An 18,633-nucleotide genomic window follows, 5' to 3' on the forward strand; every position below is an offset into this window, starting at 1 on the left:
TTTTACTCCTTATAAAGAGAAGCTGTGCATGCCCTGTACATGGAGGGTTCAATGCCCAGTTGGATAGGGGTCTGGGCATCCTGATCTGGAGCCTGACTTAGTGATTGGCAATCCTGTCCACAGCAGTGGGTTGCAATTAGATGATTTTTGAGGTCTCTTCTAATCCAAGCCATTATATGGTTCTATGATTATATGATTTCTAAAGCTAAAGAACTTTATCCCCCAGCCCATCAATGGAGCCTCATGAAGCACATATGCTATGAGTCAAATAAGGAACCACCTTCCCTCCCTGAGCTCTGCACTGAAAGTGAATCCTTCTTCCAGTGCATCAGCACCTCAGATGTATGAAAAGAAAAGAATCACCAAATCAAAAGATGAAAAATGAGAAAAAACAAAAACAAACAAACAAAAAAAGACCGTTTTTCTCCCAGTGTTATAGAAACTCTTTGGAAAACACGAGCAGCTCAACAGCGTGTTGCACTCAGGAGCAATGGCTGTGAGTGGAAACGTGGCCAGCAGCTGGATGGAAATGAGCTGGGCAGCTCTGGCAGCTGGAGCTGCTCACGCCAGGATGAGCAGAAGCTAACCCTGCCTTTCCTTGTCAGAGCTACCAAATCCCTTCTGAGCATGGGCAGAAACTTTTCAAAGCATTAGTATTTCACCAACTACAGATGCATTTTCACAGAAAGGATAGAACTTTCATGAGACAAAGTTTTTCCCTCCTCTTGCCAAATATCAAGCCTCTGCTTTGTAAAATGTAAATCAAAGTGGAGTCAGACTTTCCATTTTCAGAATCTCTTTGAATTTGCCTTGGCAGTTTCCTACTCTTTAATGAAATAAAAATGAATCATCTGCGAACTCCTGACCCATTCTGCAAGTTTGTTTTGGTTATTAGTTGTTTTCATGATACCTGTTTCTTGTTTTCCTTGTGCAGCCAGTCTATCAAAATTAAGACACCATTTTTTCTGGCTCTATTATTGAAAATATTTGTTGGAGAAGAACGTTTAGAAAAAGAAAAAAAGAAACTTTCCTATGGCATTTGTGACAAGCTGCTTTCACAGTCAAGTTTTTGAGTAAATTAAAAGTCAGTTCTTTAAGAATTCAATTACAAAAAGGCATATTTTTGAAAGGACAGACATTCAAAGGAGATTAAATCGAGTGTATACTCACAGAGGATAAAGAAAATCTGTCCATAAATACAGCAATAAATGAATTTGGAAAGCAGGAGAAAAGAACAGGACAAAAGTCTCTTTGGCTTTGAGCTCAAACACTCGGCACAGATGGGACTGCAGCAGAATGGGGATGTAGGGGACAAACATTCAAGAAATATTAACAAGTGGATGCATATAAATAGATGCAGATAACCAAAACATTTAGTGAGAGCTTCTCTAAGGGACGAAGTATTTGATTTGGGATATAAAATAGCAAAATAATTTCCTGTGTTTTTATTTTGCATTAACTCACATGAATTAAAAGCACTAATAAAAGGGAACAGTTAATTGAATAAAACCATGCTGTTTATTTCCACTTCACATTATAGCAGAATGCTCTCTTTTCTGTAGAAAAAAAATATTGAAAAGAATCCAACTTTCCTCTAGATTTGGGAATACTATCAAACAATAAACAAGTATTCTTCCAGCACTCTATGCTTTTCAAACCACTGAACAGCATTAATATTTAATGTCTGAAACAGATAAATATTGTTAGGGATCCAAGACAGGAGAGGTAATTTTCCTTGCTAAAACCACACAGCAATTTGGAAGGAAAGCTGAGATGCAGATCTGTATTTTTTGTGTCTTTATTTTGCGTATCTGCGTGTGTAGTTTAAATGTAACATCTCAGTGGAGGCAGGGGTGCACTGTCGGCTCTTACTCCTGCCTACTTTCATCCTGAAGCACACAACTCCCCCTTCCTCCCCATCTTTCCCCCATTTTTAATTGCCTTCTCCTCTCTTCCATTTGAAAACCAAGAACGACGTTTGAAAATATTTCATACTCTTTCCCTTCTTCTCTCCATACCAACACACAGCATTCTCAACATCCTTCTGGTATTTTGTGTTTTCTTCCACAACCATCATATTTTTCTCTCTTATCCTGTTATTGTTATTTAAGCACTTTTGAGGTTAATCCAGTCTATTAAAGTGAATGGGTGCCTTGCCATTAACTTCAATAGATGAAAGATTACCCTCTAACCTCTCTACTCAGTTCAGTTCTTTCAAGAGAGCATTCAACGCTTAAAACTCTTTATTCCTTATTTATATTGCTGTTACACTTGTGATATATTCCTCCCACTTTCTTTCCAAGTTTTCTGCTAGTTACTTCCTCCATTTTAAAAGCTACTACTTGTTATTCATTACTAATTTTGTTATTTTAATTTGTTGTTAATATTTGAAAATGCTTATCTGAAAACACCTAAATGTTCTTGCCACAGCTGCTCATTTTGCTGTGTTCATATATGGCATTAGAGGAAATTCTCTGGTAACATAAGAGAGCTCTATTAACATCCATGGAATGGCATAGGTACAACCAAGGGCAAAATTTCAGGCTTTCACAGAGCTGGAAGCCACAGCAGAGTAGTTTATAGCCAATACAGCATAGTAATGGAGAACACTACAGTACAGCTTCTCTGTCTCTTATTGTATGCCTCCATAGCCATTAATATCACAGCTGTCAGGTAGAATTGGCCTGGATTTTTCCCCTATCAATAATCACAGTGGTATGTTCACATTGCTTCATTCTATCAGCGTATCTCACATAAATGTCTTTCACCAGGTGCTTTTGGGACAGTCTTAGTATCGTGCCAAAGGCATCAGGACTAATCTTGGTGATGTGTAGCACTGCTTCAGTGGGCTGAATTCACAAAATAAGTGATGTCACTTGAGTGTGTGCTTGGAGCATCTAGCACTAAAGGTACTTTCAACAAAATAGAAGAATAAAACCAAAAGTAAAAACATTAAAACAATAGCAGGTCACAGTAGGTTTAATCATGAACAAAAAAATATTTTTACAGCTTTAGGGTTTATTGTTTAGTCTTATTACAGTTCAGTTTTAACTCTTTATATCTGACAATCTTTCTGGCCCTCCTCTGGACCTACTCCAACAACTCCAGAACTTTCTTTTGCCAAGGGCCCCCAGCCTCTGCAGTTGGAAATCTCTGCCTTTGGTCTTTAGCTAGCTACTAATTTTCCAAAGAAATGACAGCTATAGAATCATCCATCTCTTTTTGTTGAGCAGATCTATTTATAATTACAAACTTGTGGCCTTTCTGGATGAAATATTCATGTAAACTCAAGTGCCAAGCTGCACTTAGTGCATAGTAAACTGCAAACATTATCATATTAAAAACAATTCAGCAACATGCTTCCTGCCAACTTAATAAAAATGCCATTTTAAATATTGTTTAGGAGCACCAGTCTAAAAAATTTTACAATGTAGGATCCCAAAATGTATTCAGGAGACAATATTTCAGAAAATGAAATCAAAGAGGCAAAGAGCTGAGCCCAGATAAATAATTCTCAGCTACTAGCAAGGTATTTTATTTGGTTAAAAGTGTTCTCAATTGCTTCCCAAGATCTGCTATAAGTACTCCACACTTTTGTGTGCTTGTCAAACTCACAACTAGTGAAGTGAATAACAGTAATGAGATTATTTAGATGGCAGTTGAAAATAAATGTTTATGATTTTTTTGCTCATATGTATGTAAACTGATTTCAGAGATTCGTAAAGCCTAGAAAACTTTGAAGTCCGATGGTTACTCAAACTGAATAGAATCAAGATTTTTTAATTAAGTAATATGTAATATTATTTCAAGAGGTATGTACATAAAAATGAAGATGACTTACACAGTGCAGAGGAGAGGAATACAAAGATTATATGGTTATGGTATCAGTAATGAAATGTTCAGAAGTAGCATCTCAGAATTATTCTTGTTCCAAGAAGCAGTGCTAACTTAACAACAGGAAATCCCCGCCATCAGAATTTCTGAAACCATCAGACTGGAAAATTGGGGAAAATTGCATTTCCAAAGAATAATGAATTGCTCAATCACTACGAAAAATAAAGCAAATTTGAGGAAAACTGGAATGATTTTTTAGCAAAATAAATAAATAAATAAACCCACATAATTTATCCATATTAAATGAAATATTTGTCTTTGCTGACGCTTAACAAAAGCAAAAGTAGTTCAAAAGTGTCTCAGGGGACAGTGACAGTGCTTGAGGGAATGGCGTGGAGCTGTAGCAGAGGATGTTCAGGTGGGTGTTAGGAAAATAGTCTGCATCAGAGGGCGCTGGGCATGGAACAGCTTCCCAGGGCACTACGTTTGGCCCTGAGCTGCTGGAGCTCAGGGAGCTTTGGTACCACTCTCAGACACTGGGTTTGGCCTTCGGGTGATCGCGTGTGAATCCCAGAGTTGGATTCGGTGATCCCTGTGATTCCTTCCAAATCTGGAAATTATATGGTTCTTTGATTCTAAATCACCATTTACAACATGAAAGTAAAGATGGTGGTCCTGGGACTTGGTTTTACGTAGCAGCTAGTGGATATGGTCCCAGTTTCTCCTTTGTTCGTTATTTAATACAACACAGAACAGTACCAACAGTACAGACTGAAAACATCTTAACATATATCACTCTGCACATTCTCAAGGTATACTCTATATTCAAATTTTCCTATGAATTTGCTGCTGAAAACTCAAATACTCTTAGGCACAAGTGGAAAGTGAATCTGTCTTTCACCTCCAAGGCGTAGTAAGCCTGAGTAGTTCTGAAGAGTACCTGGGGATATTTCCAACTCTTTACTCTTGTTCATCCTGCTCACACCACACAGCACACCCAGATAATCTTTCTAACCACAGATATTGTGCTGTTATGCGTTTCATTTTTATCCTCACTCCACATCCATTCCGAAGTCCAAACTTTGCTTTCTGTTTTATCACTGTAACACAAGCAGTGTTCACATAGCTTCCACAGATTTATAAAAAGATTTACCTATTTTGATAAATGCTTCTCTCACAAAAAACCCCAAACCCTACAGGACAGATAAAATAAGGAAGAAAAGACGAAAATTTCCTCAGTAATCTCCATATTTTCCTAACAGGAATATACAAGAACTTAGATTTAAGAGAAATAAAGCAAGGAAATTAAAGGAAACAGAGAAATTAGTGACAGTGAGGTCCAACAAGGAAGGTGATCTGGTCATACTCATATACTCCAGCGATTCTATGCTTATATTTGAAATCATTTTCTACCAAAGCAAACAAGAGCTCTACACATATAACCCCTGCTTATTTGTTGGCAGGGCATTTGTCCACAGAGACTGCTTTTCTACTCAAGGCAGTGCAGAAGGCACACACTGTGTGCTGACATATATTTGCCAATATTCTACTACAATACACACTACTGTTTTTTGTAGTTGCTATGTTCCAACAGGTTTTACCTGTAGGAATTTTACTTCTAAAACACTTAAGTTATTCAGGCTTAGTGGATGCTTTCTGTAAGAGAATTTCAGACAGAAGATAGAAACTAATTTTTATTAGCTAACACACCTTCCTAATTTATGATAAAAAATTTAATGACTCCATGTTTTATATTTCTTCCTAAGATTTCTTCCTAAGAAAAGATACAAAGCACTGAAGTTTCACCATTGAAATTTTACTCTGTGTCAAAGTATTTTCTATATTTTCATAAATATAACACCTTCCACACCTGGAAGGAAAGGAAAAAACAACAACAACAACAACACACACGCATTCTCCCTGCATTTGGCTTCAAAGTAGTAAAAAGGAATACGAACCGTAGGTCTGCAAACCCCGCTGAGTTCAGCGCTCAGTGCAAATGAAGGCAAAGCCAATGGCTGGTACCTTCTGGGGATGTTAACATGAATTTTCTTTCTTTTCTTGCTTTTTTAACATTACAAAAATAAATACTGCAGCTCTAGAGGTTTATTCAACCAGACGAGAGAATTTGAGCAAATAAGCTCCTGAAACTCATCAGCCTCCTGACTTTCCCACTGAAAGCTCACATTTTACCTGGGGCCTGTCTGCACGATGCAGACTAGCTCTAACATAATGATAAGAATAAATCTAAATAGTGCCTTCCAAATCACTTGGCCTTCGGGAAATTCACACTTCTTTTATGCAAAAGCCAACAGACCTACTCAATAAAATGCTGCTTTACTGACAATACAAGTAAGTTGTTCTCTTCATAATTCACAAGAGAAAGTCACTCATCTACGTACAGATAGAATACCATGTTCTGCCCTGTTGTTACTGCTTGACTGCAATCACTTGCATCTTTCTGATGAGATCTGACCTGTTTTTTTTTCCCCTTAACCAAGAAGAAAAGCTGCTGGTGGTCATAACGTCAAAGCTGCTGCACTGCCTAGTGAGGTCTTCAGGACTTGCATATCCATATTATCTCCCATTAAAAATGTTCTATAAAGTCCTAAACATTTGTTTCCATAGGTGGAAAAAGTAAAAGCTCAAGTAATAAGCAATAGACATTTCACAGCATATAAAATGACTGCATGCTCTATGAGGTCAGATGGATGAAAGGTATTCCTCTCCTGGAAGAAATTATTTGCACAACACTGCACAAATTCCTGAAGTTTCAGAACCAGGCATTCATAAATTAGCAAATGAATTATGAAGAGAACAACTTACTTGTATTGTCAGTAAAGCAGCATTTTATTGAGTAGGTCTGTTGGCTTTTGCATAAAAGAAGTGTGAATTTCCCGAAGGCCAAGTGATTTGGAAGGCACTATTTAGATTTATTCTTATCATCATGTTTGGATAGGCTGCTTTCGTATATCCTATCCAGTTCACAGTCTTTTAGTGATAAATGCCCAAATTAATTTTCCTGCAGAAATAACTGCCCTCCATCAGTACACAAGATGGCAATAAATCACCTCATGATACTTGTTCAATATTATGCTTTTCTCCCCACTGTTTACTGTGTGGTACCATGCCTTGTTTATTGTATGCTATTCAAACTTGGAGACTAAATGATTAATTTCTTTAGAGCCTTTCTGTGACATCCATCAAGGCAGCATTTAGGTCCTCCACAGCACATTCATGACAAGTATCTGAGATAAATGCATATTGTTATTCTAAAGATAGCAGACGCAATGCCAGAAGTCTAAAATCAGATTTAGTGTTATACATTATATATCTGAGGCAGAGCAATTTACTTCCGTTGTAGCCATGAAGACTCAGCACTGGTATATATTACAAACCTAAGTCAGATGTCCACAAAAAACACAGCTGAGGTAAACCTCTTATCAAGTGTTGGTTTAGTAACCAGCATAGCATTACCGTGTGCCAAGAGCATGAAGAAAACCAATTCTCCAGGTCACTAACCATGAGGCCACTTTTTTCTTCCTGTAACACGCTGCCTCATTCACTGAATCCTATTCAGCTGCTGAAATAAATGAGACAGGGGATCGAAACAGTTTTTATTTCTACAGAAGCCATTGGGTCACAAACCGTTAGAGAATTGGAGAGTTGTCTAGAGGAGGATCATTGCATTTTTTCACTCAGCTCTTGTCTAACCATCCCCTATAGGGGATACTGGCAAAGATAGTCCTCTTTCTTGATGCAGAAAGTTCTTGCTAATGTTTTTCTCTTTGACAAAACATCTGCATCGTTCATAACTCCCTTGAATTCCTTTGTGCCATCTTCTTTAAAGTCACATATCACCTTACAAGTGCTGGGACGGTCCAAGAGCTGTCATATTCCTTGTGGGCCAGTTCTGGAAAATGGGTACAAAACTATCAGAAATTTGCTGATAGCTGAAGGATGGGAAAATTCAGCTATTTCATCTGCTCTGCTGAGGGTCTACTGAGGGCGCAGGAGGGAGAGTCTTCCTACCTACGTGCTCTCTCTCCTGGCAAAGCTTACACAATCAAAAGCTGCAGTTGCAAGAAGTCTTGTTTGGCTCCAGGGCTGGTGCATACCCACTGTGAATAAAAGTTCTGCAAAGTAAGCCATGGAAATAAAGCCTGAAAAAACAGAATTTGCAAGAAGGTTTTTAAGTTGATTTAATTTTCAGTTCCATATTAAATATTCAGGAATAACACCAGGATATAACAGCTGCTCTTCTTCCTGCGTATATTTGAGGATAGCACTATGAGGTCTCAGATTATCTTGCAGTTGAGCAAATGAATGTATTTTTCCCTTGCTTCGCTCTGGACATATATTGTAATTTTTCCTGATTTTTTGAAGCAAATTCAGATGGAGACAGACAATTTTTATGTACAAATTCTTTTGGTCTGTATAGAGTGGTGCTGACGTGTGAAATCTGGATCTGATGATGAAGCTGGCTAAAGTTGACTTGGCTGGTGCTTAAAACTCTGCTTCAATAGGAAAACTATGCCCATATATTTGTCCACATGTTTGGCTTCTCAGATCATCACAAAACTGCATTAAAACGGAGATGTGAGCATCTTCTTGTCAATATCTAAATGGCTTCATGGAAATTTGCAGAAAAATACACATAGCAACTTATGATTGAAAATTCAACAAAAGAAAAAACACGAAATACCAAGAATTCTGAAAAGTAATAACATTTTACTTAAATAATTGATGTAATGGGGGGAAATAAGCCAGAGCAGGGAACATGTACAGAAATATAATTAGTGAGATTTGATTTAAAAAAAAAAAAAATGTGATTTAAAATGTTGATTTAAAAAAAAAAAAGGGGGCAAGAAGAGCAAGAAAAAGGAAAGGACAATTTTCAGGTCAATTTGTTATTAAAAAAAAAAAAAAAAAAAAAAAAAGTTAATTCTTCTTGTCACATTCATTGTATAATATATAAACTATTCTTTATTTTTTTCCCCTCTTTTCTTATAAATAAATTGACTTGAAATTTCAGTTTCCTTTTTTTTCTGCTTTTCTTTTACACGGAGTGCAAACTTAGGCAAATAGCATTCAGGAACAATTGTGGCACAGTTGATTTCAGCATATAAGAATGAACTGGAGGATCTCTTGAGAGCACTTCCAGGTCTAATCTTCTACGATGAGTACCCAGAGACATCTGTAACTCAATGCATGCTATCAGTCATAGAATAAATATGCATACCACATAGCAATCATTATGGCACTATTTCTCAGCACACAGTCACTCTAGTACTGGTATATTATTTAATTGCGATGTGATCCTCACTCTAAAAGGAAAAATGAGACTTTGATGCATGAACTTTTTAAAATAAAGTGCAGAGAGACAGTCTAGGAATCCCTTACTCCTCAAGGCCACTGCCTGCAACTGCCTGTATAGCTGCAGCACACATCATTTTCACATTAAAAAGCACTAAATGTTTGAAGGACTGAGATTAAAAAAAAGTCACTATGTGCCCACAGAAAGCATGTAAGGAAAGGATAAGAATGACAATATTTGCTAAGTCTTGCATCAAGCAGTAAACAACAGAATTTATGCAGAGACTAGTGCGCTAGAGAGAAAATTTATTCTTTCTTTATAATTCCACATCTTTCCTCACACATTCCACATTTCTTGGTGACACAAAGCACAGCATTGTTTGATCTCCTTGCTTACCCATTCTTTCACGACATAAAGCTATCCCTAACTCAGTAACATCAGCCCAGTCCATCAATTCACCCTAATCCTCTCACTGAAGCCATGCAGACTTGCTCCATTTCTACCTTACAGTACGGCAGTGATTCACGCTCCTTAAGCAGGCACCTTCCTCTGGAGCTCTGAGAGCATTCTTGGATCTGAGTAGGATTTTATTCCTTTCAGACACTTCACAGAACAACAGACGCTCTGCAGATGCCAAAAAAGAGATGCCACGCTCTTCTCACACTGACCAGTTGTTCACATTTCTCTTCCATTTCTCTACAGACTGTGAAATTGCCTGTCTGTCACATGTAGAATCACAGAATGGCCTGGGTTGAAAAGGACCATAATGATCACGTAGTTTCAACCCCCTGCTATGTGCAGGTCACCAACCAGCAGACCAGGCTGCCCAGAGCCACATCCAGCCTGGCCTTGAATGCCTGCAGGGTTGGGGCATCCACAACCTCCTTGGGCAACCTGTTCCAGTGCCTCACCACCCTGTGTGAAAAACTTCCTCCTAACATCCAACCTAAGCCTCCTCTGTCTCAGTTTAAGATCATTCCCCCTTGTCCTATCTCTGTCTAACCTGTATTCCGTTCAGAAGCCAGAACTAACAGAAGATGTTTGTAGTTTGGAAAGAAGACATTCAGGAATATTTCTCAGTAACACGCAGAAACTTACATTCATAGCTTTCTCATCTTCCCACATTTTTGGGAAATGGAATTAAGTTTTCATGGACGTAGTTCTCAGAGCATTAAAAACAGCACACAAGAAAAGTGCAGTTAATTAACAGAAATGAACAGCTAATTATGAACTGTACTTCAGATGAAGAGAATCAGACTGCAAAAAGAAATGGAAGATTCAATTTGATCACATAAATCCTCAATCACATATTTCAGGGCAGCACACCCTAACAGGAGCAATTAACTGTTGGCAGCAAAATATTCTTTCCTACTGCAGTGTCTCCCCCCAGCCCAGATCCTAAAATAAAATAGAACAGGCCTAATGGATGTCAAATGATTCGGGTTGCATTTTAGTTTTATTCAGATGAATGTCTCCATCTACCAGTACCATTTCATTTCAAAAGTTCATGCTTATCCTTTGTGGCATATATACATTAATCCATTCTGTGCATTTTAGTTGACAGCTTAATCTCAATTAATGTGTGACTCACTCAGTAAAATAAATATATTTTAAGTTATTAACTGCTTAATATTCAGGGACTGTCAATGATAGAAGCTGTGACCATAAGATAGAAGAAAAGATGTTTCTATTTTTCACCGAGAATCTAAGAATAATGTGAATGGCTTTTCTGTGACCAAGTGAGCCAGACACTGAGTAAGATGCTTCAATGTGCTGGTAATGAAATGCTTTACTGGAAACTGACTGGTTACCCACAGTAAGTTGAAAAATACGCAAACTAAATGCTGTTTGTTGAGATATGCAATGGCTTTAGCCCTTCTTGTAAGGAGACTTTCAAGGTAAGGCTGGATCAGGCCCTGGGCAACCTGATCTAGGTGTGGTGTCCCAGTTCATTGCAGTGGGGATGGTCTCAGATGTCCCTTCCATCTCTGAGGATTCTATGATATGCTTCTATGATTAATGAAATACTAACATGACCAATTTATATTTTCAACTTTGATTTTTTTCAAAGACCAATGAATATAGGCACTAAAAATGTACTTTTAGAAGTGTCAAAATATACAGCAAAAAAAATTTTGGTTATGCTTATCCATATTGTATGAGATCAGAGAAATCTCTAAGCATCTTTTGTGGGAACACTGAGTATGTTAGTGCTATTTAAACTTTTTTGGTAAAGTCTGCAGTGGAAAATTTAGCACCACCTTCTGGCAACCACCAAAGATATATTTTAAAGGGTAAAGAATTGTATCCACAGTTCCTTCTTTGCTTTGTAAGGTAAACTTTCAGATAGAATGTAAGCACTGATTGATTTTCTGATCTGAACTGCTATAATTTTACTAGAAAAGAATACTAGTAACATAAGGTCACAACGTCTTTTTAATTTTATTCTGGTTTTACAGAAGAACTTGAGGTAAATGTCTACTGAAATAAAATCAAAACTAATTACAAGGCAATCACTAAAAATAATTTGTGGTTTTCATTTACAGGTGGTTCTATCAAACCTATAGATGGTCCTTATCAAAATGATAAACTATTCATATCACTTAGGGCAAGGACAAAGTAAGGCCAGCTGAGTTCATCACTGCTCTACGCTGTGGCCCATTACCTGAAGAATTCCTATGGTCCCTGGAGAAGACACTTCACTCTTAAAGTCAAGAATAGGAAAGCCCCCTTTTACCTTTAAAGTGCATATTATTTCAGATATATCTCAGAGAATCATAGAAAGAATGATAGAAAATATACACCTAAATCTAGAAACTATCATTTAAAAAAAAAAAAAAAAAAAGGAAAAAAAAAAAGAAAGGGATTGAGCAGAAATAATGATAAAAGGACTGAAGTTAAATTGATTTAAACTTTTTTTTTTATAGACTGCATCACCTTGTAAGAAAGAAACAGCATGGGTCTATAATGCTACCTTGTATTATCTCTTTCAGCATTAAATTGCACTGAGAACTATTTAGCTACTGGGGACCTTTTCATTCAAGTACTTATACATCCAGGCTTTGTGATGCTCTAATCATTTCCATGGTAGCTACAATCACTAAAAGAAAGTATCAAATGTGATATTACAGTGGAGCAGACACAGCAGGAAAGGCTGGTCATTTGGAGGAAAGGTTCAATTTTGTTTATATCAAAATATTTGAATCACAAGCGAAATAAAAAAAAATAAAAGCTATGACCCATGGTGTGCTGAGGTCTCTTGAGGTGTCGTCTTATGTCCCAGCTCAACCTTCTGAAATTGTCATTTTTTTTTCCTTAAGAAGAAGCTCCCTTTCTTAGTATTTCCCCAAATACTCTATTCTCCAGACTACATTTCTTTCAGGGTATTTGAGAACTGCTTCTTTTCCCTTAAGACAGCTGTAAAACATCACACTTGAAAACTTATCCAAAAGTTTCAAAAGACTGAGTAGATCAGAAAGCAATAGTTCATTTTCATTTCCTCCATTATAAGACTGCTAAGACAGAAATCTCCACGTAGCCAAATTGCCGATAGTTTTTCTGGAAATAAATTCCATTTTTTTACTTTTTTACTTCTTGTAAATGTTCTGACATTTAATATCAATCCTAGACAGAGAAAATGAAGTAAAGAAATGGTCAGCATTGCTTGACTCAAGAATAGAATAATCCTTAAGCCAAATTGGCCTGTAATGCAATTTTTACAAATCATGATTATGCACTATTCCATTATTTCTGCATTTTACCAGGAGATAAACACTTCATGTCTACAGGTATGTTATTAATGCACTTAGCTGAAATATTAAAATACTATGATTACTCAAAAGAGAGAGAAAGCTATGTTTCATATGTTAACATGTAATAAAAGCTAGCTGTTTATAATTTAATCAAAGCATACACAATCATGGCATGTAAGTGCTGATGCTAGTTACAGAGCATACTAAATCCATAACACTAGGGTTAATGCCCACAGCAATTCAGATATTTATAGAAGAAAGGCAAGCCAGCTTGGCACACAGGAATACAAATGGCCATGCTTTCAGCAGCTGAAAACCATAAATATTGCTGCAAGTAGTGTTACGTGAAATTTTAAATAGCTGCTAAGCTCTTACTACAGCTCAGACATGAAGGCAGTCATTTTGGAAGCATTTCTGGTAGAAGAGTCCTGCATGACAATGGGGATCTGAAATAAGGATCCCTCAACTTTTGATTAGTTTTAACAATATAAGAAAAAGTGATAAAGTCCCAATTACCAAGTATAATACTTACCTTCAGCCCTGGAAGTCTGTAGGTTATTCTAAAGCTCTTCATTCTCACCACCCCATAAGGCCATCTATACCCTTCCAGTATTACGCTATGTGCACAACGTTTACTTTTGAAGGAAGATGTGCACTTTGTCTCAGACATTTTGTTGCTGTTGTTGTGCACAGCAATTCTTTAAAGATGCAGCATTCATTTAAAGGTGCGTGATTGTTTGGTGTTGCTCTGAAGGAGATGGATTAATCAGCAGATTGAAGGCAAGACTGCCAAAACTGCATAGTAAGTGTACTGATATCCATACTGCACGCATTGTGAAAACAGAAAAATTTTCTAAGTGTGATTTTTATTTATATACACCATTAGTTGCTGCAGGCATAGCTATCCCACTGCACTCCTGCCCCCAGGATTCCCTTACATACTGCTCCATGTCAGTGACAAACTGAACATAGACTGCAGGTGGAAACCAGATCAAAGTTACACACTAACTGCCACTGCTTAGCATCTGGCTGGAATGTGAAACAATAACTCAAAAGGAAATCAAACCACACAATATTTAGGATGACTTCCCCTCTCGCTTTTGCCTCTACGCGAATGCTTAAATTGTGTGTAAATATACAAAAGGCACACAAAAAGCTTATATATGAATACCACAATAGTCTTGCATTAATTAGAGATGCATTTGCACTTAATTGCTTTTTGTTAAATAAGGAACATGACAAGAAGCATCGCAAAAATTGATAGCACGCTAGATGCACTAGGCTGCTCTTTTGTTGTGGGGTATTGCAGAAAACAACAGCATACGTATGACAGAAATTATGAATTGTACGTGCAGTGCCTGAAGGCAACCACCAATCCATTTCAGGGACTTGTAAAAATCTTGCCCTTCTTATGCTATTGATAATCTTGACCTTAATGTCAACTCCTGAGCTATCTCAAAAGCTCACAATAAAGAATTAGCACACACTCCGGAGGGTGGGTAGATGACAAGCTACTGGAGCAAACTGATAGCGTGGGAGCTAATATACAGAGGTTAAACCATAAACTATTTCTTGGAAAACAGCTACTCATTCAATCATGCTAAATACAAACTTAAAGGTCTTTTCAGGAAAATACAACACAGAATATTTTAGCTCAAAATACAAAACCATTGAAGCTCTACTGTTTTTATTTAATTGAAGGTGATACTTTTACTGGTAGCATTACTACCTTTTACATACTTCAGTTAGTTAAAAAATATATATCTTTGTAACACCCAGAATCATTAACAATATTTAAGTTATTACTGAATGACATTTACTCCCTGACTTGGTTTTAGATGCAGAGCAACTTAAATGGGCTTACTGCTGATCCTAGGAGGTATAGCACAATAATCCTTCAGCAAACACAGCCAGACATGAATCAACAGCAATATGATGCACAGTGCAGAGCTTTTAGCTCCACGAGGGGCAAACTGGGTAGGCAGCCTATGTGGCATGGAGTGCTGCATCCTTCCAGGAAACGCTCATCTGCACTTTGATACTTTAAACACCTCGGGAGCCTCTGCATCATTGGACAATAGCAAATAGATGTCTAAATTAACTCACAACGCAGCGCAAGTTCCTACACTTGTGGACAACACCATTCTAAATATCAAAGAGACTAAAAAGACACATTAAAGCATAAGTGGCTTTCCCACTGCCTCCAGTGCGACACTGCAACATTTTACCTTCCTGCTCTTCGACCTGATCTAAAGCTCTAAAAGACACTTCCTGGCAGCCAGCAGCCACGAACAAACTGGAACGCTGTGCTGTGCTCTTAATAACAAGCCCTATTCCTGTCTGGCAACCTCTGATAAATACATTGTTCAAAGCCATTGGAAGTTGGACCAATGTAAAGAAACATCATCCCAAAGACATATGCACACAAAATTTTTGCAAAGCAGGAAACTGCTGAGAGAGAAATGGCATTGTTAGCATGGCACAGCATCCAAGCAGCTGTGCCCAGGCCTTGGCACTACCAGTGAAATGTCAATAGACTTGCTGAAAATGTTTCAAAAACTCTTAGTATTGCAAAAATAACTGTAACTACTACCATCTATAAATACAGCAGGTTGTTTTCTTCTCGTTCCCTTTATCCCCACCCTCAGCTCCTTTATTTGTATTCACACTTTCTTCTTGTACTTCAAGATTTACAGTGCCAATAGAACCTTCAATATGAAGTGTAACCAGCATGTATTCACAGGATACTTACCTGCATTCTACAATTAATTCTTTAGTGCAATTACTTGGGAAAAAAAACAAAAAACAAAAAACAAATGAGTAGATTCTTATTTGGACTATATAGCAGGTAAGAAGTACAAACCTATACAGATTTGTCTTCCCCTTTGTATCATATCAGAAAGTGAACATGTTACAATTGCTTTAAATTTTTGTGCAGGGGTGGTTGTGCAATCAAAAACTTACAGATTAAGGAATATATTGCCTTTGAAATAACGTGAAACGAAGCACAAGGCTATGACTGTTTGAAATTAGAAAAAGTCATGGTCAAACAATCATATAAATGAACTTAAGTTTGAATGATATGAAAATCACTGAGATCTTTATTTCATTCTAGACTTGCAAATTTTACTTTAGAAATAAAATACTATGCAGGGGGAAAAAAAAAAAAAGGTAACATCAACATATTTTGCATCAATACCTGAGTATTTTAAGATTTCACAAATGCTTTTTCTAAGATAAGGTTTCTAAATCCATCTACTGTGAGGTCTTCGGTCGATAATTAGAAGAATTCTAAAGAGTTCTGAATTACCCCACAAAGATTCCACACAACTCTAAGCTGAACACTCACTGGCTCTGACACTGTCTCTTCTATGGCAGGTGGCTATGTGTTTTTTGGCAAGCAACTAAGGATGAAACTTGGTTTACTGAAGTCAAAGGGCATTTCAGTGCTACTTTAAATGAGGCCAGTTTTTCCTAATCAGATCACTCCCATCTACAGAGGCACAGTCAGAAAAATTTGAAGATTGCTTAACATCATTTGCGAATGATAAATAAAATCATATTCTAAAATGCAATCTTTTTAGTCCTAAATTTTAGTTTCTCTGGTAAATATGCACTTCATGTGCATCAGAGATCACCAATATTTTTTCTAATTACGTTTGCAAGTAATTAATGCCACTGCTGCATTACTGGTTTTGTAGTATTCCCTAGATGTCCCTGTACTGAGTAAATGGGGAATACTGTGATAACATAACCTAATTGAAAAATCAAATGGTAAAGATTTTTAATAGCAACCACTTCATAGCACTTTTAATTTTCTGTCTGCTTCATGAACATTCAGTAATGATTTCTCACATCACCCATGTGAGTAGGTACACTGCTTCTGTCTCTAAGCTTCGTATATTCTCATTCTACTGTGATGTTGAACATGTTATGCTTGAGAGGCACGTATTTCACATGCAGAGGCTGACTACTACTGTTTCAAAACAGTCTTGTTATTGAGTTGTGTAGCTCCCTAGCATCATCCATGGAAATTTATGTTACACGATCTAGCAGTACCAAATTTGATTTCTGTATGGAGACAGATTTGGAATGAAGATTTTCTTTTTCAGATTCTTTTTCAGTCAATTAGCAGATGATTACTCATGGAATACTCTGAAAGCACCTGCTCTACTCTTCACATTTTACCTGTTCATATTCGGAATACCTGCTATCAAATATACACTTTAGCGTTATTACAGAGGAACCAAATTATGGTCAAACTTAGTGCCACCAGAAGACAGGAGTGCTGTAAGGGCATATGTGAAATAATTGTCACTATATTAAGTGTTCATACTCTCAAAATACATTTTTGAAAGGAAAAATACAAGGTTCTCCTGGAAAGCAAAGAAAGGAGGACAGATCTTTAATCTTTCACAAGTCAACGACCATTTTATCAGCAAAGGCAGCTATGTATGACTACCCAGTTTTTCTTGAAGCAAAACCTTTTTAAGCCATAAGTCACTAGATGAGTTCAATAGCAATCTGTTGTAAGAAGGGCAGACTAACAGCCTACCACTAGCTGCACAGAATCCCAACAGAAATATGGGCTGTAGCAGCCCAATCTATGTACAGGAAGGCAGTGGACTCACAGTGGGTTATCTCCAGGAAGCTTGAGAATTTTTCTTCAACATAACCCAATTTTTTCCTGATAAATGTCACACACACACACTCTTCCTTGGCACTTCTACTTATTTTTCATCGCACATGACTACTAACTACCTAATCCTTTAGGATGCCTAAATCATTGATACATTTTCAAAAATGACAGATTATAAAGGGAATCACTGTAATCACTTGCTTTGATTTCTTGAAAAACACAGCACTGGATTATTTGAAGAGTTGTTTTTTTCTGGATACAGCATCCTTAAGAAAAAAATTTTGGTCTTGACTTAAAGATACTATGACTTTTGGAAAGCTTTATCAGTGCTTACTTCTTTCACTGATAGCATGTGGTGTTTTTTTCCCCCACTTTTAATTGCAGCTACATTCTCTTCTCAAAGGTTGTTATTCTTGCTGTTCTTCTGTGAATGCTGAAACGGACAGAATTGGGTCTGTTTGGAGACAGGCACATGTATTGACAAGTAACTGATGTGCCAACTATTTTGAATATATTAAACTTTTATATAACTAAATAAAAAGGATGGAAGGTCACAAACCCAAGTTAAGGTTAGAAATTGCTTAAAACTTACACTGGTAAAATTCAAATCAAGACAGAATGGTATACGAGAGTTTTTCATTGGGGTTACTAGGCTTTTCTATGAGACCTTACAATCTTTAAGTCAAAGTATTTTTATTTCTTGCAAAATGCAACAAACGCTCTTTCTTTAAAGTTGTCTTGGGAATCTATTGTTTTGGGCCAACAAAGGCAATTTTCATTCTGACAGTCACCTGGACAGAAACCTAGTAAGCCTGACCTGGTGAAACTTGGAAGTTGTTATCTTCAGATATCACCCCTAGTCTTCTTTAAACACAGCTGAGACAAACATAAACGAATCAAGTCTGGGGGAAGAAATAAGCACATTCAAGACGCCACAAGATTCACTATGTGTTCTAGTCCTATCAAAGAGAGAGGCTTGAAAAAAAGAACTTGAAGGCATTTTAAAGAAATTAATGTGTTTGCCAGACTCTTAAGCTATGAGATGATAGATTTCAGTGACAAATAAAGAATGTACAAGAGATCACTATTTA

At 37.0% G+C, this 18,633-nt stretch overlaps 1 long non-coding RNA gene across 1 annotated transcript in view; it reads right to left on the bottom strand.

Annotated features, from left to right (window-relative positions):
- Positions 1–7,515: 7,515 nt before the first annotated feature.
- Positions 7,516–18,633, bottom strand: part of LOC149915979 (uncharacterized) — a 62,188-nt gene continuing 51,070 nt past the window's right edge. The window contains exons 2-3 of the long non-coding RNA XR_016470932.1: positions 7,897–7,955; positions 7,516–7,747 (exon numbers count right to left, since the gene is read on the bottom strand). This is a non-coding gene — a long non-coding RNA (uncharacterized LOC149915979). The remainder of the gene's footprint in view (positions 7,748–7,896; positions 7,956–18,633) is intronic.

Source organism: Phasianus colchicus, chromosome 14 (genome assembly GCF_987193195.1).
Source record: "Phasianus colchicus chromosome 14, bPhaCol1.hap1.1, whole genome shotgun sequence".
In the NCBI taxonomy this organism is placed as follows: Eukaryota; Metazoa; Chordata; class Aves; order Galliformes; family Phasianidae; genus Phasianus; species Phasianus colchicus.